The following is a 23,866-nucleotide window of genomic DNA, read 5'->3' on the forward strand; positions in this document are numbered from 1 at the left end:
TGTGCCACGTGCCAGGTTCAACAGGCACCATGCAGAGCTGCAGGCATGGCTGAAGTCTCTATTATACCAAGATTGGTCCATCTGCAGCTCGAGCTAAGGAAGGATCAGGCAACAAACAGCACACTCATCAGCATGCTGTAGTGGCTATACATAATCTGTAGATAAAAAAGTCTATGGTAAAAAAGTGGGAATCTATGTACAGCACAGAATAGCACTAAAATGAGGTCTCTGCTAAATATGAAGCAAGAATCTTGGCTTGTAACTGGCTAGTTGGGCACCTGGCACATCTCAGGGACTAGTGCAGCAGCATAAAGGTTTTCTGGGGCAGGTAAAGGATAAGCCATGTGGCAATGATGGAGGGGCCCTTTCTCCTTTTCTTCCTGAACAGGAGAAGCTGCCTGTGGAAAATATGAGCATGTTTGAGAGAGGGAAGGGGACAGCAAGTGATAAGGAAGGTCAGCATTGCTGGAGGGCCAAAGGCTGGCCTTGGTGCTGCAAGGGGGTCATTGCAGGGGGAGTGACTGAGACTGTCTGCACTGCCAGGGATACAGTGGCTCTGCAGGGCCCTCCTGCCACTCTGGAGATGCAGGTTTATCTGGGGATAAACCAGATCTCTGAGGGAGGGCAAGTAATCCAATAACTGTAAGATGAATTACATGATGAACTGCGACAGTTATTATGTTTGTAGTATATGTACTTCCATTATAGCTAAATTAATTGAGGTAGCCGTATGATATGAGCAGGGGTCTCAGGAATTAACCTAATCATTCAGATGTGACCTCTCTCTCTAATGCTCAGAAATTAGCAATACATCATTTGTTCTTCTAAGATTGGTGGTATCTTAATCTCTGTCAGTGCTTACAAAAGCAATTGTAATTGTGCAAAATAAGCAGAAGGAATGGATAACACTATTCAGACCAAAACTGTGATGGATTCACCTGACTCTCAACAGATTTTGGTTTAAAGAGCTGAAAGGTTCTTCTCTTTTTCTCTTTCCTCCTTTCTATAATTCCTCAGCTTTTCAGACCTGACAGCACAACTGCATGTGTGAGCTTGTTTTCAAAATGAGATGCATTAGAAAAGCTTTTTGTGTGATTCTTGTGGTGTCCTGCACAGGGCCAGAAGTTGGACCCCAGCCTGATGGGTCCCTTCCTGCTCAGCATGTTCTATGATCCTGTGATTCTAGTGCTAAAAGCCACCCAGTCACATCCTCTTGTTGGGAGATCTGAGGATGATGAGTCACCCTGCATCTGGCCTTGGCTCAGCCTGGGCACCATTTCTGGGAGCCCCAGGCATGCCCCAGCTGCTCTGCATGGTGCAGGGCCTGGCACAGGTCCCTCAGCAGCAGTGGAGCTGGGACCAAGCCGTGTCTCTGGGACTGCACGTGCCTCCTGCAGGCACAGCCATGGGCCTGGGAGGTGGCTGGGGACCAAATCCGTGTTGGTCTGGGCTGGGGACATCATCTGGTGATAGCCAGCAGGGTGGACACAGAAGATCAGGAGTTCTGGAATCAAAACAACACACCAAATTGCATTTGCCCTCCAGGAAAACCAGCGCACTCAAAACCAGAGGTTTCCCAAGCAGCCTGCTCACTAGCAGGGCTCCTGGAGCAGCTCTCTGGTGAAGCCAGGCTGGCACACGAGTGGCGTTCAGCTGTCTCCAGAGAGTGTGTGGAGTGAAGAGTCATTACAGGATGAGCCTCACATGTCAGGTGATGTGTGTGTGCACAGCTGGAGGTGGGCACCACCCATTCTCCAGCACAGCTCAGTGTGAGACACTTGCCTGTACAAACCTCATCATGGTTTTGTTGGTCTGACATGGTGCCAATGCTAATGCAAAGAGATGAGGCTGAAATATTGAGAATCCTGAGGAATGCTACTGTCCTGTCCAGGAATGGAGATGCACCCCACCTATGTCAGCAAGCCAAAAGAAATCTGCTTTTCTATGCACTGGAATTTTCCTGAGCTAGAAATCTCAGTTTGGTTTTATAACCAGGCAGATATCAGTAACCTACATCTCACTAAAGAAAGGATTTATCTTCTCTTATAAAAGGTTCTCTATATTTTTATCCAGGGGCTGAAGTAGGCAGAATGAAAACAGTGAAAACAGCAAGAGAGAGAAAAGGCAATTCTGGAAAAGTGCTACAAGAGCTTTTCTTCAGTGCAAGCCTGCTTTTTCCCCCCACCCTTTTGCTTCTGCACCCGGTTGCCTGACTCTGACTCTCTTCAATGTATTTCAGAAATAAAATCTGTCACAATATTTCCTCTCCAAGTGCCACTGTGGAGGTTTCAGCTCCTGACAGGTGTATGAAATACCAGCTCCAGGAGATGCATGCAAACGTGGAAGATTTAAAATGGCTCCACAGGCCACAGGCCCACTTCACCATGCTGTGTCACTGGGGACAGGTGTCCTTTCAAAGGTTTACTTGTAAAAAGAGAGACTGATCCTGGTGGTGACATACTTAAAACTGCTGAGTGATTTTTTAAGAGACAGGCAGGGAATGCTACCTGAAACCTGCATCTGCAGGGCAGGGAAAGGGGCTGAAGCTCCTGCAAAAAACTGTGTCAGATCACAGGTATCTTAGCTGAACTTTATTTTCAAATACTTTAATCCCTTTCTTGGAGGCAAAGTAAAATCTTCCCTCCATGGCTTTGATCTCAGCTGCTTTTCTGGAGTGTTGGCTGGAAAACATAAGCAAAGATGGGGGGAGATACTGTCCCTGCAATGGAGCAATCTGGGTTGTCTTCCAGTCATATATGCCCTGCAGCCCTGTAATGCATTTCCTGCCTTCTGTGTATCCATAAACTCTTTTTACTCTTGCATGAAAAAAATGTTAAAAAGGATGACTCCTTTTTGTTCAGCATGAACCCACAGAATTTTGGCTGTTTTCTGGCAATGGTAATATGTCGATCTGCTCATACCACAATTTTTCCATCTTGGTCCATTTAATTTTCTGTTTTAACATTTTCTGTGGCTTTGATTGCACCTGAGGTTTTTCTAAATAAAAAATTATATATAAAGGCTGAAATGCTTACTGAAAGGTCTGAAATTCTACCTAAAATACATCATTCCTGCCACAGAGGAGCTGCAAGAGAGGTAACAAATTTTGATGGCCAGCATTGGGATGAACCCAGCTCCCATCACAGGTTGGGGGACTTTGTCCTTGCTTTCAGCAAACCACATCTAGCCTGGTGCTCTTCTGCTTTTAGCATGCATCACACTAGCAAAAGACGTCATTTTGGGGCCCTTTTATCAGGGCCTTTTCCTGACGCTGCCATTGTCCTTCAGTGACGGAGGAGGCTGTAGCACAAGGGCAGCCAGAAGGGCAGGGCAGGACGGGGCGCTGTGTCCACCAGGAGATGGCAGTGCATATACTGAGTTAGGGGCTTTCCCCCTTTATTTCTCTTTTACAGTCTCCCTGAAAGAAAATGGGTCTTTTGAGGACAACAGACCTGTAACACTTTCATTTCTATTTAGTTGCCTTTTTTTTTTCTCTTTTTTTTTTTCATTGCTTGCATTTACATCCTTCCCACACCTCCCTCTGCAACACTATGCCCCCGCCACTGGTCACCTTCCCAGTCTCAGTGGCTCTGCCCTACGGACAGGCACAAAGCAGTGTCACAGATGCTGAACACCTATACTGGAGGAAGAAAAAGAAGAGAGGGTGACCTGTTTTGAAGTTAGCAAGCAGTGTGTGCACAGGCTGCTCTTCACCCAGTAAACAGGCTTGATCGCAGTGGTTTCTGCCCATGCTTTTCTTAAAGAAAAATATGCCCTTGTAGGAAAAATGAATTAACATTTAGCTTCTAGGCTTCATCCTTGACATTCTCAGCTGGCCAGAGGATGGCAGGAGACACAGCTCCTTGCCTGTGTCAAGCCTGTGTGCCTTTGGGCCATATAACTCACAGCACTCGAGTCTCTTGCTAAGGACTCTGACATTTCCTGCTGCAATATCTTCCATCAGAGGGCTTCCAAAAAGGGTACATTAACATATGAAGTCCCATAGATTTTGGGAGAAGAGAATGAGACAATAGCTCAGAAAGGGTCAGTTTTCTGCACCTGCCCCCTCAGCAATGCTCATGGAGCAAAGTCCTTGTGTTCTCCCTTCCCTCACCATTTTGGAGCAGACCCTCAGGAGTTTTGTGCCTTCTGCACTTAGTGATGAGAGGCTGTTCAATGAATTGCAAATAGATTCAAATGCCACAGCTGAAAAGGTGGACTTTTTTTGCAGGTAGTGCCATAAATAAAGAGACTCCACGTCCCTGTTTCACATAATGCTCCAAGAACTTTATCTTGAACCTGAAATGCTCCAGTTTTCCACTTCTCCTATCAAAACATTTTTCTAAATAATTACAGAGTGTTAAAAATGGATTGCTGTACCCAGGAGAATTTGCTCTTTGTTTGCCAGGAACAAATAGGGCAAGAGAATGTGCGCTCAGCATCACGAGTGGTGTTTGAAGGAAAGAGCAAAGTCAAAAACCTGTAGACATCACCAGAGATGCTCTTTTTTCAAAATGAATTTTTATTGCACATTGTGCTCCTAGGGGCTGGGGCAAAAGAAGGGATGTCCTCATCCCTGAGCAGTGCACACGCTGCTGTTGTCACAAAGGAATTTCTATTAATCTTTCTGGAAGTGACGTCTTCAAAAATATTTTTTTGCTTCTTAAGATGCCACTTCCAAACAAGTACTGGGTTTTGATTACAACAGTCATGTTCACAACAGTTTGCACTTCAATGGCATTACTGTGCCTCCTCGGATAATCCCTGAGCCCTAAGCAAACACAAACCTGGAAATGTTCAAAGCATCCTGCTGTCATCAGTATCTCTGCAAATTGTTTTTCACTTTTAGAGAACCTTTTTTGCATTTGGTGTGCCTGAACAATCTGTTTCCTACTGTAATGTGATGCCAGGTGTTAGGAGGATGAAAAATGGACTAAGCACACCTAGTTTCCCCTAGAAAAAGGAAAAGCTGGCCTAAACCCACAGCCCCCAGGAGAAGTTCAAGACATGCTGATTTCCCTGTGGGTTTGCCAGGTTGAACCTCCTCACCCACACACATGATAAGGGCTCACCCGGGAAGTGGTTGGGGATTCTACAAGAAGTAAGGCCATGCAGTAGTTGTTTAGCAAGACTTAAAAGAAATGTGAAATATTTAAACTATATTTAAACAATACACAAACCAACAGATCTCTTTGATGTGAATTTTGCTGAATTGATTTTCTTCCCAGCTTGATTACAGTCGTAACCCAGGCAGCAAAGAGCAAATGGCTGCAACACAGCCCCCATAGACTTCACATCAAGGCCACTTTGCACAGAGCTCTTATTTCTCCTGCTTCCCAGGCCAAGGCTGTAAGGTCAAATGGATGTACTATGTACACTGAGAAACAAGAGAGATTTCAATCATATAATCATAGAATTGTCTAGGTTGGACAAGACCTTTAAGATCATTGAGTCTATCCAGTTATGTGACTGCTGCCTGTGAACTGCAAAAGTGCTCGTGGTATGAAAAAAGCCGAGTCAAACCCATCTGTGTACATTGCACCCTCAGCAAAGAGCAAGGCAGGTCTCCCATCCTCCAGCATTCCACTCTATGTGTGGATTTATTTTATAAATTATTTCTGGATGCCTCATATTCAGGTTAAGTGGCTTCTGAAATATCTGTGCACACATTAATCTGTATCTAGCATGTGTGTGTACACATACAGGGACTCCAGGGACAAGTGCTTTCCACCATTTCCATCAACCCTCTCCCTTCTAGTCTCTCTGGTTGTTTGTTACTTTCACTTGCTTTCCTTGTCTTAAATTAAACTGTAAGCCTGTCCTCACAGGGATGTCTTTTATTGTGGTTGTTGGAAGGGGTTTTGCAGAGAAACTGGAGCAGCAGATAGAGCTCTCCAGGCACTACTGAAATAATAATGAAGTAGTTTCACCAAGGTTGGACGAGAGAGCGTTGTCGTCTGCGTCTGAATTCTGCTTGTCCCTGAAAATTGCTTAGGTAATAAGATAGCTGCTTTAAAATTGCTGGGGGTATCCCACAGGATTCTGCTTTGACTCTGATTTCCATTTGCAGCACATGTTCTGCCATTTGGCCAGCAACATCCACCCGTGTGAGCTAATATAAGGTTGCTAAACAGATGACACAGAACATACATCTTTTATATTTGATCTCTGCACTGGTGAGTTATCTGACTGATGGTTAATCTCAACTTGTAATAGGATTTGCCTACACTTCTTGAGAGTGAGATATTGGTCTTCTTTAAACAGCATCTTGGGGGAAAGCATGCCTGGGGGAAAGGTGGGAGTGTTAATTCGTGCTTTTTCGGCTTTTTGTTTTTGTAGGTTGGATCGGTGCTGTGTGTCTCTGTGAGGAACAACAGGGTCATCAACCCAAGGAGCTCACCTGTCAGAGGGGACAGCATCTTCCAGCTCTAGGGTCATCCCTGCACACCAGCAGGGTGAGGAGCTGGCCTCCTGCAGCTGGTGCAGGGCTGGTTGGGCTCAGCTCCCATCCAGGCTGGTGGGTGCTCTGCACCTGTGGCCAGCCCTGTGCTTCACTCTGCCTTCCTTTGTACACATCAGAGTCTTGACTTGGTGACTGTCTTCATGTTGGGGGGCTTTTCTGTGCCTCTATCCACTTCATCAGTACTCAGACTTTGGGTATTGCTATGTTCTGCTCTCAGGACAAGTCCCCATTCCAAACACTAGGTGCCCTCTCTGTGCCCCAGTCTGCCAGCTATGCTGCTGCATTTTCTCCCCTTAGTCCCTTCATGTCTGCCTATCCTCTCCCAGAGGTACAGCAGAAACAGACTAGGGAGTACACTCTGCAAGCAGCACACTCACAGCATCCCAGCTTTACCTGCTGTAAGGTGGGAAGAGGTGTCAGCCAGCCCCCAGAAGAAAAAAGGCTTCTGGCAGCACAGCTTAATCCTGGTAGAGTGGACAGAGGAGGGAGCTGGCAAGAACTAGCTGAACTCCCTGAGCTCCTCCTAGCATACCCCTAGCATAGGGGGGAAGAAAATTGTGCTACAGGACCATGGAGACCATGAAAACTCAATGTTTCTGATTGTGCGACAACTTGTATTGACACTTCAGTTGCTATGGTCACATAGTCCTTGACTGACATCTGCAAGTGAAGGACAACAAAAAGAAGCCTGAACATGGATGTCCACAATAAAAAATCTTGCTCACACAGACAAAACCTTCTACACATCCTGCAGCAGCAGCAAATCTCTCAGACTGCACTGAATGGTGCCCTGGAATGATGCTGTGTGTTCTAGGTGAGGTGGGTTTCAGGTAGGGGCTAATTGCAAGTTTAGAAGGTTTGTCCAAATTTTCAACAGCGTTGCCAGCATGCAAATCTGTTGTTTATTTCTGGTGCAGGTCAGCAAGTAACTTCTGATGTTTTGGATAAGAGCCAGACAGTGCCAGTAGGGCAGATTGAGGTCTCTGTCTCTCCCACCTCTCCTGAAGTTCTCCTGACCTTGGTCAAAAGCCAAGGTGCCAGGCGTGATGGGGTTCTTATCCTGACTCCTCCTCATGGCACCTGCCAGGGGCTGGATGCCTGTTGTACATTAACTAACTTGTACTATGGAAGAAAGGTCATGTGTGCAACCTGGAGAAAAAACAGAACAACAAAAAAACCACTGAGTCATCTGTGCAAAGTGTTTCAGACCTGAGCTGACCCAGTTTTCTGTGGAATTATGTTCCTACACAGGGCAGGGTCACCTCATGGGGTGAAATGCTGGTACAAATGATGCCGTTGTGCAGCACATGAGAATCTATTAGCAAGATCCATGTTACAAGGCCTTGATTTGTCTGTCATCAGATCCTTTCTGAGTATGCTGTCAAGGCAGTTGATTTCAAAATGATCTCTGTATTGTTTGGGTCTGTTTTGGTGTATCATGACATTCAGGATTCCTTTACAGGCAACAGTGCAGAGCAGGAAAATCTATGTGAAATGCTTCCTACTGGAGTCACCATCTGGCCAATATTCATCTTGTTTAGTGAAATACCAAGATATCCATAGAACGCAGGTGTTAATGCAGATCATAAGGCACAAGTGACCGCAGTAATAAACCAACATGCAATGAAATGTAATTAATGCACCTGGTGCTTGGGTTTGAAAAGAATTTCAGTGCCTTTTTATTTTCCCTGCACACTGAGTGTATTTTAATAGTTGGAACTTCAATCATCACTTCTCAACCAACCCTTTAATCATATTAATTCTCTTAAAAAGTGAACTATAATATTTTTTAGTAAATAATATTTCATAATTCAGTCAGGAGGGGCAAAGTGCAAACACACATGAAACTCTATGGTGCTTAGCAACATTTTTGTGGCATGAAAAAACTCTTGTCCTGTTTCTGTCAGTCTGGTTCTGCTGCTGGCATAGGTTTGTTTTCAGTCATGTAAGCCTTGTTGATCTGTTCCAAGTGTTTTTGAACCAGCTGGAACAAGTGAAAAGATCCCAGGCAAAAAATAAATTATTAAAATTTCTATCACTGGATTTCACAGTGTGTTTTTTATCTCACCTCTGTCCTGCATTAGTAATGAATGCATTTTTGTAAGGTTAAAAACCCCCAGGATGACATTTGTTCCAAGCAGACTAAAAAAACTCAACTCCACACTGGAAATGTAGATTATATGTCTGTGTTTCTGAGTTCCAGAAAATCACATTATTTTCAAATGTCTTCTCAGAGCAGAGATCAGACCCAATCTCATCAGTCAGCTGGCAAATCCCAAGCAGACAGCGTATTTGTGGAGAAAGGTCAAAAAGTCAAAGAGAGGGGTCATGGGCAATTTTTATTTTTGCATGGATATTTCTCAAGGGTGGTCTGAGGGTTGTGAGGAACATAAATCTGTGGGTGGACTTGTACACTGACAGAGAGGGATGGTCACACCAAGTGACTTCCCAATCTGGTGCTATTTAGTAGGGACTCAGAGTGTGCTACCTCCCCAGAGAGATGTCTGCTGCTGACACTGGCATTGCTCAATCCCTCTCCCCAGGCCTGACACAGGCGCAGATCACACTGTGTTCTGCCACCAATGGTCGCTGCTAAGACACAGGGAATGAACTGCTGGCAAGCCAGGGCCATGGGCAAGGGTCAGCCACCACCAGCCACTCATGAATGTGTTACTCCACCACCTTTATGGACACTGGCTACACTTTCACCTTCATCATTGGACCACCCTTTTAAAGCAGACTTTGGTTTCCAGTCAGCAAGGATGGGCTGCTGATGGTCACTGCCAAGTGACAGAACACCCTGTTGTCACATAGTTGAGGGTACAACCAAGACCTCTGCAATGTCCCCATCTTCCACAAGACAAAGGAAACTGGGAGAAGGATGGTCCATGTTGCTGCATGCTGCTGAATTTTCTTGTGTTCAGAGAGAGACAAAGAAATTAAGGAAGGCCTGCTGACCCCAGCTTCTCTTACTGCCTCCCTGTAAAGTTGCTTTCTTGGCAAGCCCCGTGAGAAGGGCACAGGCAGCACTGGGTGGGAGCATGGCGAGTGACAATGAGTATGAATATTCACCTGGTGGGGCAGGGCTGCAGAAGGGCTAATGGGGATGTTCCCTCCTGTCCTTGCGTGTTGCAGCATCCCTGCAGTCTCTTCAATGACCTGGGTCAGTTTTAGGAAACAAACTACTTAGAGCTGTCCTTGATGCCTCCTGACCTTTTTTTACAGCCACCAAAGCCCACTGACTGTTCTCGGGCATCTGACTTTACCCTTACATTAATAACCCCATCATGGAGTGCCAGCAGCAGGCAAGACACGCAATGCCTAAACCCTTGCTGACAGAACAGGGCACTGCAGGCAGTGCTAACCAGGCTATCCTGAACCCCAGGACTGAACTCATAAGGACTAGGACAAAATCACCAATCTGTTTTTTTACTTCTTGACCTAAGTCAGCTTTTGAGCCCAGGACTGCAGAGGTGAAAGGTTAATGTATTAAGCTGTCTGCTCTTCAATTAATCCCTAAATCCTGGGCAGATTTACAAACTCTTGGAAGATTTTAAATCTCGCCTGATTTATGAGATGCTTTTTTAAAGTTCAGATTGCCTTTACAGACGGTCACCATAGAGGGCAATAAGGATAATTGCTATACAGATTTATTATCAAGATGGAAATTTTAATTTCCAGAATAATGTACACCTGTCTATCCTGACACTGTGGCAAAGCTGAGCATCTGAAATGTTAAACTCTGATGTCCCTTTATTTTCTTCATGCCTCACTGAAGAAAGCAGTTGTGCTGAGGATAGGCTACGAGCCTGGCAGACAGAGGAACAGAAATCCTTCTGCCATTGCAGCAATGCAAATAACTTGTTGAAAATAAAGCTATACACTGCTACAGCATCAAGAATTTCTCTCAGATAATACTGTAAAAATGCACCTTTTGGAGGAAGCTCATTGTCTTTTAAGGAAGAACTTGACAATGGAGAGTTATGAGAACCTGTGCCAGAAGCTAAGGGAGTTGGCAGGCTAGTGTATTTGCATATGGATTTTCTGCATCTATTAAAAACCTGGAGCCTCCAATACACAGATGTTTCAAAATGCATTCTAGTGCATTCTCTGGTGCCCTGAGAATCCCCCAAAGCCAGGGAGAGCATAACTAACATCCAGGCCCAGTAGTCCAAGAAAAGCCTCAGTGCCATCACCACAAACACTGAAGAAAAGGCCAGGGAAGTTCTTTTGTTCCAAGGTAAGTAATCATAGAATCATAGAATTGTTTAGGTTGGAAAAGGTGTTTAACATCAAGTCCAACCCTTATCCCAGCACAGACAAATCCACAACTAAACCATGTCCCTGTGTGCCACATTTGCAGGTCTTTTAAATACTTCCAGGGATGGTGGCTCTATCATTTCCATGGGCAGGCTATTCCAGAGTTTGACAATCCAGAGTTTGGTGTAGAAAATTTTCCTAATGACCAATTTAAACTCTCCCTGGCACAAGTGGACTTGGCTACTTATCAATCTGCTCAGCTAAAAGAAAGGGTTGGATTGTAGGCTGAAGGCTGACACCCCAGTCAGTAAAGGGAATCCAAATACTCCATTTTATCCTGTGACTAAGAGTACCACTTGCCAATAAAAGACTCCATCTCCAAGAGATTTTACTGGTACAAAGCCAGTTACCTGGCTGTCAGACAATGGGCATGAATCACACCCATTGCTCATGATTCATGGCTGCTCACTAGGCTGAGCCTCCTCAGGTATTTCCATATCAAACAGAGGTAGGAATTTTCAATGGCTTCCCACTCGGGTGGGATTGAACCAGTGGTGCAGAAGAAAAGAGCCTGTGTGCAGGCCTGGCCCCTGGCTCCTCAGAGCAGCTGCTCACTGTTGCAGAGGAGACCTGTTCTAAAAGATGTCAGACAAACTTTGGTCATGCAGCCTTTGCAGACATCTAGGGGCTCAGTTGTTATTGTTGAATATGCTCTTTGTTTAAAAAGTGTAATGTCTGGGGAGGACTTTCATCCACAACAGTTTGAAGAACAAGGAATAGCTCATTCCTTTCTCTTCTGAGCAGACACAGTCCTCCATGCAGAAATATTGTATTATTGGTATTTGGAAGAGAGGGGGTGAGGAATGGGAAGGAGAAAATGCCAGGATCCCAGCCCCATCAATTGTTGTCAGCTCTGCTCTGGGAATAGAGTGTAGCTGTTAATTGCTGCTGCAGATCCAGCAGATGGTGGGTAAGACATTGTATTTAATAGAGCCCCTCAAAAAAGAGTGGCATCTGTTTGTTTAATTTCTTGGCAACTGAACGGCAGATTTAAAAAACAAACAAACCAAATTGGACATTTAGCTATGAACATCCCCCTAACAGATTATAAATGTTTTAAGATAAATAGGTCAAATTAAGGAAAATATCAATTGACACATTTGAGAAGTAAGCCAAACTTTTAGGTATTTTCTCTCTTAAAGATTAGATTTTCAACATATGGCAATGAAACTCCTTAAAGACGCTTTTAAATTAAATGTTGATACTATCCTTTTGACTATGAATTTGTCTAAGTGTTCATGGAACTATTACAAGCATTAATTCAGAAACTAATCTATTCTGCCTCACTCTGACACACATGCTGAGATTAAAATATGATTTCCAGATCTAGACACTTTAATCATATGCATCTCCTATATTTATAAACAGCAGCAGAAAAACAAGACAGAAAGAATTCCTCTCTTTAACAGTTGGGACAAGCAACTCTGAGGAGCTATTGCCATGGCTATGGCTGCCACAGCTCCAGTATTAATGCAACTCCTGTATTTCTGGAAATTCACTGCAGCAGAAGTTGCCATAGTGGAGTTTGTCATGGATCCATCTGTAACAGGGAATATGATATTGTCTCTAACAATGGTCAAACCTGGATGCTTTGCACAAAATGTAAATGTTCTTGATCTTTACTGTCTATTCAGGGATGAACCACGTGAAACCCACCCTAGCCCCACTCATTTAGCACACAGCCTTCCAAAGTGTAAGAGTGGATGACTCTCCAAGAATCTCCCCCAGTACTTTTTCTGGGAAGCCTTCTGCACCATTTGTCAGATTTTAGGCATGTTTTTTACTTTCCCATTTTAGAGCAGAGTTCAGATAGGATGCTTAAGCTGAGAAACAGCCCATGTGGCCTCTCTGTTTCCAGCTGCTGATCCAAAAAATGCTGCTGCTCACTTTTTCCTACCAGCTAACTCCCGTCCACGTTCATTGCTGCAGGCTAGGCAGAGGATTCCCATCCGTGCCAGGAAGCCATTCCGTGGGACATTTTCCTGGATGGCAGCTGCTGCAGGGCTGTGCCACCCGGGCCGTGCGTGCTGGGCCGCGCCAGGCCTGGCGCTGGCAGGGCGGCAGCAGGAGCCCCCAGCCACGGCTGCCAGCACTGCTGGGCTGCTCAAATGTGTCCTCCCTGGCACGTTTTGCTGATGGCTACAGCTGGCTGAAGTTGGGCTGTGTTCTGTTCCAGGGGCTGGTTTCCTTTCAGGCACTGGGTGTGCACGTGCTGTCCCCGGCAGCAGGCCTGGGCACGGGGCACAGATCTGGGCGTCCCTCAGAAGCGCTTTCTCACGAGTGCCGGAGGAATGCTGCTGGAATTCTTCCAGGTGAAAAAGGCCAGGGCAAAGATTCAGTTTAATCTCTGTGTGTCTGCACTGCCCGAGCAGGACAACCTTGGGCCACAGGCGGTAGGTAACTCCTCACAAAATTTTCCTCATACCCTCTTGTTGACACAAAGCTGCCTCCTCAGCCTATCCCCAACCCTCTTCTCCCATTTTTGTCCTATTCCACATGGACATGAGTGAAGAAATAAATGGGAAATATCAGCACCATAAACCAATTGTCAGTATTTTACCCTGGTGATTGAATTCTTCAGGGAAACATATATCTAAATATAGTCATAGGCTGTAGTCAGCCAATATTTTTACAGGTTTTTATTAAGGACATTTCAGATATATATCTTTCACTTTTGTTTTTATTTTTATTATTCAGGTCATAGCTTTGTGAATATTCCAGCTTTTAAAATAAAGGGAGGCTGAGTTGTTCACATAGTGTATACCTTGGTAATGTCTGGTCAGTTGTGATGAAGCAAAGCTTCTACCTCAGCTCCCCAGTCTCTGCATAGGGCATAATAACATGCAGATGATAATAACAGACAATTTTTCTCACTCATAGAAATAAAAACAAGAGCTATCCAATCTTCCTGTTATGATTTCAACATCAGCAATTTCTGTTAATTTCACATCAACAGAAGCCTAAGACTGTTAAAAATACCATTAGTGCTCTTATTTCAGATACGAGCTTTTTCTGATTCAAATTTTTATCAGGTGAATGGAAGATTAAATGTCATCTGATATGACAGTCCATAAGGTTTGTTCTTTTCCCCCTCCTGGCTTACTCTTAATAGAACTTGTATTAAGCCACTCTTTAAAAAAAAAAAATTGTTAGAAGCTGCACTAAGAAGACGCTTCCCCATACACTGAGTGGATAGTTGATTTCACAAATGAGGTCAGTACCATCTTGATCAAACAGAGCCACTCCTCCGACAAGAAAAGCATCCTGTAGTGAGTCAGGACATATGGAACAGACCCAATTCTATTGGAACTAAAATAAGCATGAAAAGGTCTCAAAAGAGATAATTTAAATGCCTCTCATGGCTCTTACCACATATCACATGCCTGGCCTATAAAAGGTTAGACTGGAAAAATCTACTACTATACCTATCTTGCAAAAGGAAGAAAAAAACCACCCAACCCACCTTTGTAACATTCTTAATTAAAAGATAAGGAAATATTCCTCCTAAATACTCACACCTTGCACTTATCTATGACACTTCTGCTAAGGAGCTGAAAAGAGAAGATGAGGGCTGTTATCTACAGTGGCTCAGCCTGTGCCAGGATGAGGAGCTAACCCAGCTGTCTGTGTGAAGCTCCTCACCACCCGAGGCACCCAGCGTGGCGTGCCGGGACTGCTCCTGCACACTCAGCTCCTGCAGCAGCTTCGCCTCTGCCTGCCAGTGCTGCTTGGCCTCCTGGCTATTTTCATGATTGCAGGGAAATGCTAAATACTGCAAATTCTCCCATCACCCTTTGTTTTCCATAGCTCTTCATAAAGAGTGCAGCCATTGGGAGCTGAATTTTAGAGTTAGCTTAGAAAGTAGCGGCAGTGAATATTTAAAGAAAGACTTGGGCATGTCTGCCCCTTTCTGTCCATTCTGCAGCTCTGCTTTCCAGCACGACTAATTAACCTTGTGATGTAAATACAGGTTCTTGCAGGAAAATACTCATTGGAGTGCGAATGACAAAATCTCAAGTACCAAATATAACCCGTGCATCTCCACGGAGATGGGAACAGGTAGGCAATTTTGCCTGACAAGCTTCTAAGATCTGCACTTTCCTAGTCAGCCTCCCTTCTATTTTCTACCTCAGCTTCAATAGACTCATTTGCCAATTTTTCCTTGATGATACCCTCCACATATTTGCCTTCCTCATGCTGGCAGCCATCCCTTTATAGAGCTCTCTGCACTCATTCACAAAAGTCAACTGGGTAAAAAGGCCCCATTTCCTAATTTAGGGCACACTCCTTGTTTCAATGCTTTTGGTGAGGCTTGTGCTTTTATCCAGAATGAGACACCATTGCTTTATGCTTTTTAAAAAAAATTTAGTTATTCTTTATTGTCCTATTATAAGGGAAAACCAGGCCCCAAGACTTTCTATTGTTCTTGATGATGTTTCTAATATGTGGTCATTTATTGCCTTCTGCCAGGTAATTATTTCCTTTTATAGACAAGGTATTTTGACATTTCATTCTTCTCAAGGGAAGAAGACTAAACAAATATTACTGTGTTTACTATAAAAGACAGTTGATTTTCTCCAAACTGACTTGAATTATTTTCAGTGCAGGTTAAAATTAATGGTGAATACTCACTTCTTTTTCTTTTTGTATCACTCTGAGATTATTTTCTCCCATGACTTCTCACTTACTTACTTTTCTGCTTTTGAAGTGCTCCATACAGGAGAATTATAACATGGTGCAGTGCAGGAGCAAAGAACAGCATTATGTTTTTCCCCAAGGCTGGCAAGGCCATGCAGTGGTGGAGCAGCCTGCTGGGCTCCAGGGCTGACCTCCTGTACTGGCTGCAGCATCACTTGGAGATGTTTTCAGGCAAAAGGGACCTGTTTTCTAAAACATCCAGCCTGACCTGTACCTTGGCAGCTACAACTTTGGGGTCTGTGGCTGCAGTGGGAAGGATGTAGCCAAGAAATTGCAGCCAGAGGAAAGGCTGTGAGAGTCACACATGGTGCCAGAGACTGGCATGTGATTAGCAACTAAGGCTGTTTTAAAACTTGTTAAAATGTTTTATAAATGTGTCTGTGTTTTGAGGAAGAACAAAAGAAACTTAGATAGGGAATCAAAACGTGTTTGGTCATATGCAGGAAAAGAAATTAACTGCTAAGGGGATTAATGTTTCTGTACACACAAAGTTTCAGATTCATTGAAATCAATATCCTCTAAGCTCTTTGCCATTTCTGAAGTGCAAGTCTTCAAATTAGTTTGACACACTTTGTCAGAGAGCAAAAAGCCCAGTCAGCCAAAAAAACCTCAACCACCTGAGCCCACTGTTCAGAGTAGTTTGTCAGCACTTCACACAAGAACTACTGAAATGAGGTTCAGAAGTCTTGAGCTTTTCAATATTTTCAAAAAACCAATTTTTTATTGCACTTGAAATACAAAGGAGTTGGTATATGAAAATCAAAGTACTGCACGCCTCAAAAGATAACAGAAGTTTATTACACTATAAAGGCTTTAGCATATGTGAATGCTTATTTTATCTGAACACATTAGCATAGTTATTAGTCATTCTAAATGATTAAATTTTCCTCTCATCCACCTAATCTGCATTATAAATGAATATACTAAAGAGCAATGTACTTTGTTGATAAAGCACTGACTTGGCAGTCAGGAGACAGGATTTGTTTCTGGGCCTGATTTTGACCTCTTGAGTTGCCCAAGGCTGGTCGTTTTGCCTTGAAATGCTTCAGCATCTCAGATTGACTAGTAATATTGACTGATCTGAACAAAAGCATCAATATCAATATCCAATCAATATCCATCAATGTCCAATCAATATTTTAAACTGTTTAACATAATTACATTATTTATTTTCATAGGAAACCCTGTTAATGATGCTTAATGAAAGGGCAGAAACTCTTAGGCTATGGATTTTGATATGCTTTGGTATTCATTGAGTGAATTTTTAATTTTTTTTTTTAATTTTTTTTTTTTTAGTGAATAAGGGCAGAGATCCCCCTTGCAGCAGTGGCAGCTCCTGTGACTTAGGACACTGCACCTGGCTATCTCTCCATTTCTCTTCAGCAGCAACTGCTAGAAAGGAATTAACTCATAATATGTTTGAATGAAAACCAAATAAAATTTAGTTTTGAACTGTCCAAAGTTGATTTCATTGTGGTCTTGAAAAAAAACCATGTTCTGCTCCTCAGTCCTCTCCTTCCCACCTTTTAAGCATTGTGTATCATTGCTGTGGCAATCTGTGGCAGCCTGGAGGTGAGTGTGGATGCCCAAAGATAATGTGATTTTCCTTCTCCTGGAAGTGATGGGATGGTCTCTAGATCTGCCTGTCTCCCCAAGAAGTCCATAATCCTTGGTCACAAACCACATGTGAAAGAATAAAGAGTTGACAAGAGCCCCACAGCTCCTCGTGCAGAGCAGCTGGTGCTGGGAGCCCTGCATGCCCTTCCCAAGAGGGCAGGTAACATTGCCTGATAATCACATGTGCTCACCAGGGAAAGCCCTAATTTTTCTTATGGTTTTACTGTGCCCCAGAAAGTTTACTCATGGTCCCTTTTGTGTGTTACTTACACTTGGTAACCATATGTAACTGGTTTTTGTTACAGCCAAGCCAAACCTCTGCCAGTAGGTGCAATAGCAAATGAAGTCCTTCCTTCCTGATAGGATGGGCTGCAAAAGGACTGTGGCAGTTTGCTTAAGTAGGGTGGAGCTGGTACCAATAAATAGTTGAATTCCCCTGGAGGTCAATAGTATAGAAAATGAAAAAAACCTCCCTGGATGATTGTGTAAGGATCACCTCTGATTTAGTCATATTTCCATGAAGCCTTGCTCCAGTGGAGTAATGCTCCAGGACTTCTTCAGGCATTGAACATAGATTTGTGTTTTACTGAGATAAAGCGGGATGTCATCTGTGAAAAGAGCAATTTATGTCCTTTGTCATGGATTGTGATGCCTCCAATCTCTGGAGACTTTCAGATAGCTATTGCTAGTGGTTCAGTGGACAGAGCAATCAGAGGAGGTGACAAAGGACACACTTGCCTTCTGCCTCTCTAAGGAAAAAGTCATTCAAATAAAGGAGTCTCCGAGAGTCATTCAAACAAATGAGTGCACACCCTCTGGCTTTCTGTGGGCTTAATGAACCCTATTCACCAGAAGCACAGCCTTGTTGACAAGCCTCTGTCTTTGGAGGCAGAAGGAGAAAGCCGAAGGAAAGTCGGTCAGATTTGTTTTCTCTGAAGGACTGGAAAGACAATTTTCTGCCCTTGCCTAGGATTGTGGAAGCTGCACAATCCTGGGCATGCAGCGACCTACTTGCTCTGCTGGCTCAGGCTTTGCTTTTCTTCCTGGGATTTGCTCTGATTTCGAACAAACATTTGCTTCTCTGCTAAGAAATGGGTTTCACACGGTCCTGAGGCAATCATGATTTTAGGAGAGCCTATTTGCTTCTTCCTCTGCCTTGTATTTTATATGAGGGCAGCAATTTTGTGCATGAAATAATTTCAAGAGCTGGCAGGTTCCAGAAATGTCTAAATTGTATGTGCATATGAAGCCATATGGCACAACTGTGCTTTGTTTTCCTTGTTTGTTTGGGTTTTTTAAGTTTATGTTCCCCTCCCCGGGATAAAGGACAAGGAAGCAAAGCAGCTACCCAGCTTCAGGTGCTAAGTTGCCCACTGTGCCTTTGATATACAGCCCCCTGGCCCATATGTACAGTCATGTGCTCACATAACTCTTCCTAACTGTGGGAAATGAAAAGGAAAATGTTAAATTTGGTAATATTTATCACAATCATTTTTCAAGACCAAGAGTGAGACTACCGGTCTATTGAGAAATGTGGCCTTTTAATAGTCATCTAGGATTACCCATTTATGTGAATAATAAAAATCTCTTACGCAGATAGAGAAAGTAGGGTAAAACTTTATAATGGGGCATATATTCTCTAGCACAGATAATGACTGAAGGCCTTGGACTTTGAAGAAATGTCAATTCATCAAGGTTTTGTCTTTTTTTTTTTTTTCCAAGCTCTCCATTTTGGAGATTTCATGGAAATAATTGAGTTTTCTACTATTGGACCAAGAGTCTTATATATGCATGACTTTAAAGAAAGAGATTATTAAATATCTCAGCATTTAATATCTAGATAATTTCATCCAATAAAATCCTGTGCAGCAAGTAATTTAAATCGGTACCCTATTTATGGCAGACAAAACTGCTCACTACCATCTGCTTCGTGGTTTTAATAGATGAAGTGTTAACTGCATGTTGCATAAAATTCATTGCGACTAGGTTAATTAAATGGCTGTGCTTCACTTCCTGCACTCTGGTAATAAGATGACAACCTCATCTGAATTTATTAACCCTTGCCACTTTCAGTACTGTTATCACCCATTCAACCACCTTTGGTCAACAAAAATGAAATAAATCACAATAACAGGAGACATAACCATATTGGCTAACAAAATAGATATTGATTAGCATCTTCTAAAGCAAATATGTCAATCTAGTCTGATTTTATTTTTGAGAAGGTCATTGAAATCTGCTGGAGTATCAGTAGAGTGAGTAAATGATGATGCAGTAGGTTATTGGAAAACAGTGCAAATCTAATCTTGGTGCTAAACAGCCTAAATGACAGCTTCACTATGGGAAGCTGGAGAGGCCTTTAGAGTCTTCAGCTTTCTATTTGAGCAAGCAGACATTAAATATCCTGCTGCAGCCTAGGCCCTTAGAGAGGGCTGAAAGCCAGACCTCTGGGTGTCACTCCGGTCAGAGCCATTTCTATCCCTTTCAAAGAGGGAGCATGAGGTAAAACTGATTAATCTACATCTGTGCCCTGGCCACCCCAGCAGTCTGTCAAACCTTAGCTACAGCAGATGCAAAGATTCTTCTTAGCTGTGGCCAACAGAAACTATCTGCAGGTGGGACTGGGCTGGTGCATGGTGAGGAGGGACCTGACAGAGGCATCTCCAGGCACCAGTTCCTGGAGCCAGCCTCTTCTCCACCACTTACACTCTTCAGATATTTAGAAAAGTTAATTTCAGGCAAATACACAAAAAACAGTCTAGTTTGCTCTACTGAGATTAACCAGGCAAGATCAAGACCATGCATCAAAGCCGTAGTAATTTTTGCCCTTCAGATACAGGCATTGACGGCTTTTTGGAGGACTTCCAGACATTCCCACTGTAGGTTTCCCTCTCTGCCTTGCTCTCACCTGGCTATCACTTCTGGAAACAGCTCCTGTGTCATGTTCAGCCCCCTGGTCTAAGTAGGCTGCAGACATTGCCTGTGAGGGTGTTTTTATGTGGCCTAGTGAGGAAAGTCATGTGGCTGCCTCCTTCTATGCACCAAAGTGGTGGAATGAAATCCAGCTCCGGTTCACGAGTTCAGCTGCACCAAACCGGTTCAACCTGTCTTGGGTATTATAGTGCCAGCACTGGGCTTTGCCTTCCAGGGACATAGATAAGATTTGTTTTTTAAACACAAGAGGGAAGTTTTCATTTATGCTGAGGGTTGTAGTTAGAAATAAGTTCATAAGATGAATCAGAATTTATAACTGTTTACACACCAGAACAAAATATCTTACTCCACTTGTACTCAAGAGGCTGCCAGACTTCCCCCATTCTGTCCCCACACCCAGCTCCCAAACCTTGTCCCTGCCCCAGCCATGAAGAAAAATAGCAGAATAAAAGCAACTTGCCCCATACAGTCTCACCAGTGGTGGGGACCAGGAGACCATCAGATAACTGATTCATTTCTCAGATGATGGAAATCTTGGTCTGATGTCAGCAGGCAGTGCAACCAGATTTAACAAAAAGTCCCTGCCCAGACCAGGGTGCATTCAGTTCCCAGAGCAGACTGGAAGTAGAGCCATGGCAAAGTTCTGGTAGGCAGAGAGCAGGATGGATGGCATACCTGGAATTTAATGAAACTGTTATTGCAGCTATGAGCTACCTGTGACCAGGAATGGTGATGACATTGGTAACCATTGGATGCTGTCTCTGAATATTCAGTCTTCCAAACACTTTTTTTTGCCTGATTATTGTTATCAATGAATAAGTTATTAAAAATAGTGAAGGACAGCCTGTGTTTCAATCTTTTCCTTTCAATATTAATTTAGACCCCAATTTTTACCAGATTACCTTTAGAGACATGAAGTTCCCTGACAGTATTTATTGTAGTAAATGTTGTTTGATTTTGAATTCTGCTTAAAGAAGCTCTTATCTTGTACAAGGAAGTAACATTTCAGGCAACTACTATTCACGTGCTTTGAAGAACTCGGTCTAAAACAGCTGTAGGTCTCAGAAGCACTTTTTTCTCATGGGTCTCCCTGTAGAGTCTCTGTACACAGCATTTGAAATGTTGGCCAAATGCAACATGTTCTCAAGCAAAATGGGTAACTTAGAAAGATGGTGTCACGCTAACCCAAATTTAACCTTAAAAGGCTGAAGTTCAGTTCTTGGGGAAGGTCCATGCATAAGCTGAAGCTGCTGCAAGTCCTATTCCAAAAGCATATGTAGGAAATACCCTCTATAGGGCTTGTGGGATTCTCCTGCATGAGAGGTGGATGGTGTTCACCGTAGTTGTTTCCTCACACAATTGCAAGACACAGACAAAAATATCATGTTTGGCTCATCTATGGGTGCACTTTCTGAGTAGGGCAGGTATTGTGTACCTTCCCCAGTTAAACGTTAAAATCTCTTCACATTTTCAAAGTATTGAAATATCTTCCATCCCAGAGACAACAGTTCAGCAGGGAGCAGCTTACATCTTCAATGGGGTGTGGACAAAGGGCTTCTCTCGACAGTTCCACACACCACAACAGTCAAATTATAGTACCTCCTTATGTTGTTTTTTTCCCCCTCACACAAGACACAATATTCTAGATGATCTGTGTTTTGCATCTCCCAACACTGCTGGCAAGTTCAATACAGCAGGGTGAAAGTTTTTAGTGGAAAGAAAGCAGGAAACAAGATGCTCTATCTAAAGCCAGGAGCTAGACTTTGAACGTTCCTGCTGTAGAAACTAGAATTATGGGATTTGAACAGATCCAGGAGAACATGTGTACCCTATAAAGGTCTTGAATATATCTATCATGTCCTGGAGATAACAGGGCCTTTACTAAACTTTCCCCTTTGTAGCTTCATGTCCACAGGATGCACCCAGGGCAGGGAGATGAGATCATAGCCAGGCCCTCTGGCTGGGTAAGTGGAGAGCAGCTTCTCCCTTTGCTGTGCTGTATATTTGCCACAGAGTCAACAAATTTAGTGTACCAAGCTGTCTTAATTCTGATAGAAAGGAGTAAACAAAGGATCTTCTATTTCTGGAGCACAAGCATTGGTTGATCAGGGCTTTCATCAATATGTCAGTACACTGGTTCAAGTCCCTGGTCTGCACCAGGCATGCAGAAGATAGATAAAATTCCCATTAAGTGTTCATCTGTCCACAAGCTCTGGGTAAATTGCAACACCAGGGTGTCATGAACCTGAGGGTAAAGCAGATGGAAATAAAATGAAACACTGAACCTGTTAAAATGAGAGATGTGGAAAGAACATCCTGCCAATCCCCTCTTCCCTGCACGACCCAGCCAGCCAGCCCCAGTGCCTGCCTTCTGCAGTGATGCAGCAGCACTCAGCTGCACAAAGCCCTTTTGGTACAGAGGGTGAAATCTCATGGAATGTCTCCTGGTGAAAGATCAGTGATTACTGTGAGACATGAGTGAGGCACTGCAGATGCAATTTGTGGCCAGAACATTGACCTAGACCTCAGCTCTGTGATATTTTCTATTTAAAGAAAATAGAACAGCTTTACACACCACCCTCCCCTTGCCCACTGTGCTTGTAGGTGGATCACTCCTGCTTGTTCTTCAGGTCAGCTGGTGGCTCTCCTAGCTGCTACAAGCTCTGCCCTGTTCTTCTGTGCTACCTCAGAATCTCTCCTTGCCACTGCCTGGGTGGCAGCTCCCTGCTGTCTGCAGCCTTCTTTCCACCAGCGCGCTCAGTGGTTTGAAGGACAACCCAATCTTCTATTTATACTTAACACAAGATGGAGAAGTGTTTAGTACCTCTGTGAAACAAAAAACAACACAGCCTTAACTCCGGAATGGCCCAGCATCTTCAGAAGGCATACAAAATAGCCCTTGGCACCTGAGACTCTGTGCCAACAATTAATTGCTAATGAACGTGATGGCATATAAAAACCCTACCACTGACAAGAAAAATAAAACAAGACCAAACTGACTGTGGAAAACAAATCTTCAACTCTTCCAACATCACCAAAAATAGAAAGCTAGGGAATTGCCATTCACACCTACCACTGCTCTCCCTCTCCTCTTACAGCTGAGATGCTGTGATGGATTTAGAGCTCCCCAGGGATAATTTAGGAACACTGCCTAGAGGCATGGTTAATATGATGTTTAATGTCTTAATACATTGGATTTAATAGGAGATTTTCTGGATTAAAAACTAACAAAATAAAAGGTACTAACTGGTAATTTGGAAACCAGTGATGTAGTGATAGGACAACGGGATGATGGCTTTAGACTGAAAGAGGACATCTGGACAGCTTTAGATGAAATATTAGAATGAAATTCTTTACTGTGAGGACAGTCATACACTGGAACAGGCTGGCCAGAGAAGCTGTGGATGCCCCATCCCTGGAAGTGCTCAAGGCCAGGGTGGATGGGCCTTTGAGCAGCCTGGTCTCATGGAAGGTGAACATGCCCATGGCAAAGAGGTCAGACTGGATTTTCAATTCAAACCATTCTATGACGATTCTGTGATTTTAAGACAATCAGGCCAACACTGCCAGGGTCCCTGTCCCCTGCAGGAGCAGCCTGCTGTCCTACACAGCGGGTGGGATACCCACGGTGAGAGCAGTGCATGCTCAGTGCGAGCTCAAGCTCCCTTTTGCTGGACCCCCAGGGCAGCTGCTAAGTGCAGATCAGCATTCAGCAACATCAGCAACATCTGGGTACTAGAGTTCTGTCCCCACCCTGAAACACAGCTCAGGGCAAACCTGTGCCTGCCAAACCACCTTCAGCCAAAGACACAACCGAGAGCTGGGAGAACCTGC

At 43.7% G+C, this 23,866-nt stretch overlaps 1 long non-coding RNA gene across 1 annotated transcript; it reads left to right on the forward strand.

The window, feature by feature from the left end:
- Nucleotides 1–13,058: 13,058 nt before the first annotated feature.
- LOC120497361 lies at nucleotides 13,059–16,925 on the forward strand. The gene is made up of 3 exons (XR_005626485.1): nucleotides 13,059–13,176; nucleotides 14,754–14,842; nucleotides 16,778–16,925. It is a non-coding gene; the product is annotated as an uncharacterized LOC120497361 (long non-coding RNA).
- Nucleotides 16,926–23,866: the final 6,941 nt, after the last annotated feature.

The sequence above is a fragment of the Passer montanus genome, unplaced genomic scaffold (genome assembly GCF_014805655.1).
Source record: "Passer montanus isolate IOZ18808 unplaced genomic scaffold, ASM1480565v1 scaffold13, whole genome shotgun sequence".
Lineage (NCBI taxonomy): Eukaryota > Metazoa > Chordata > Aves > Passeriformes > Passeridae > Passer > Passer montanus.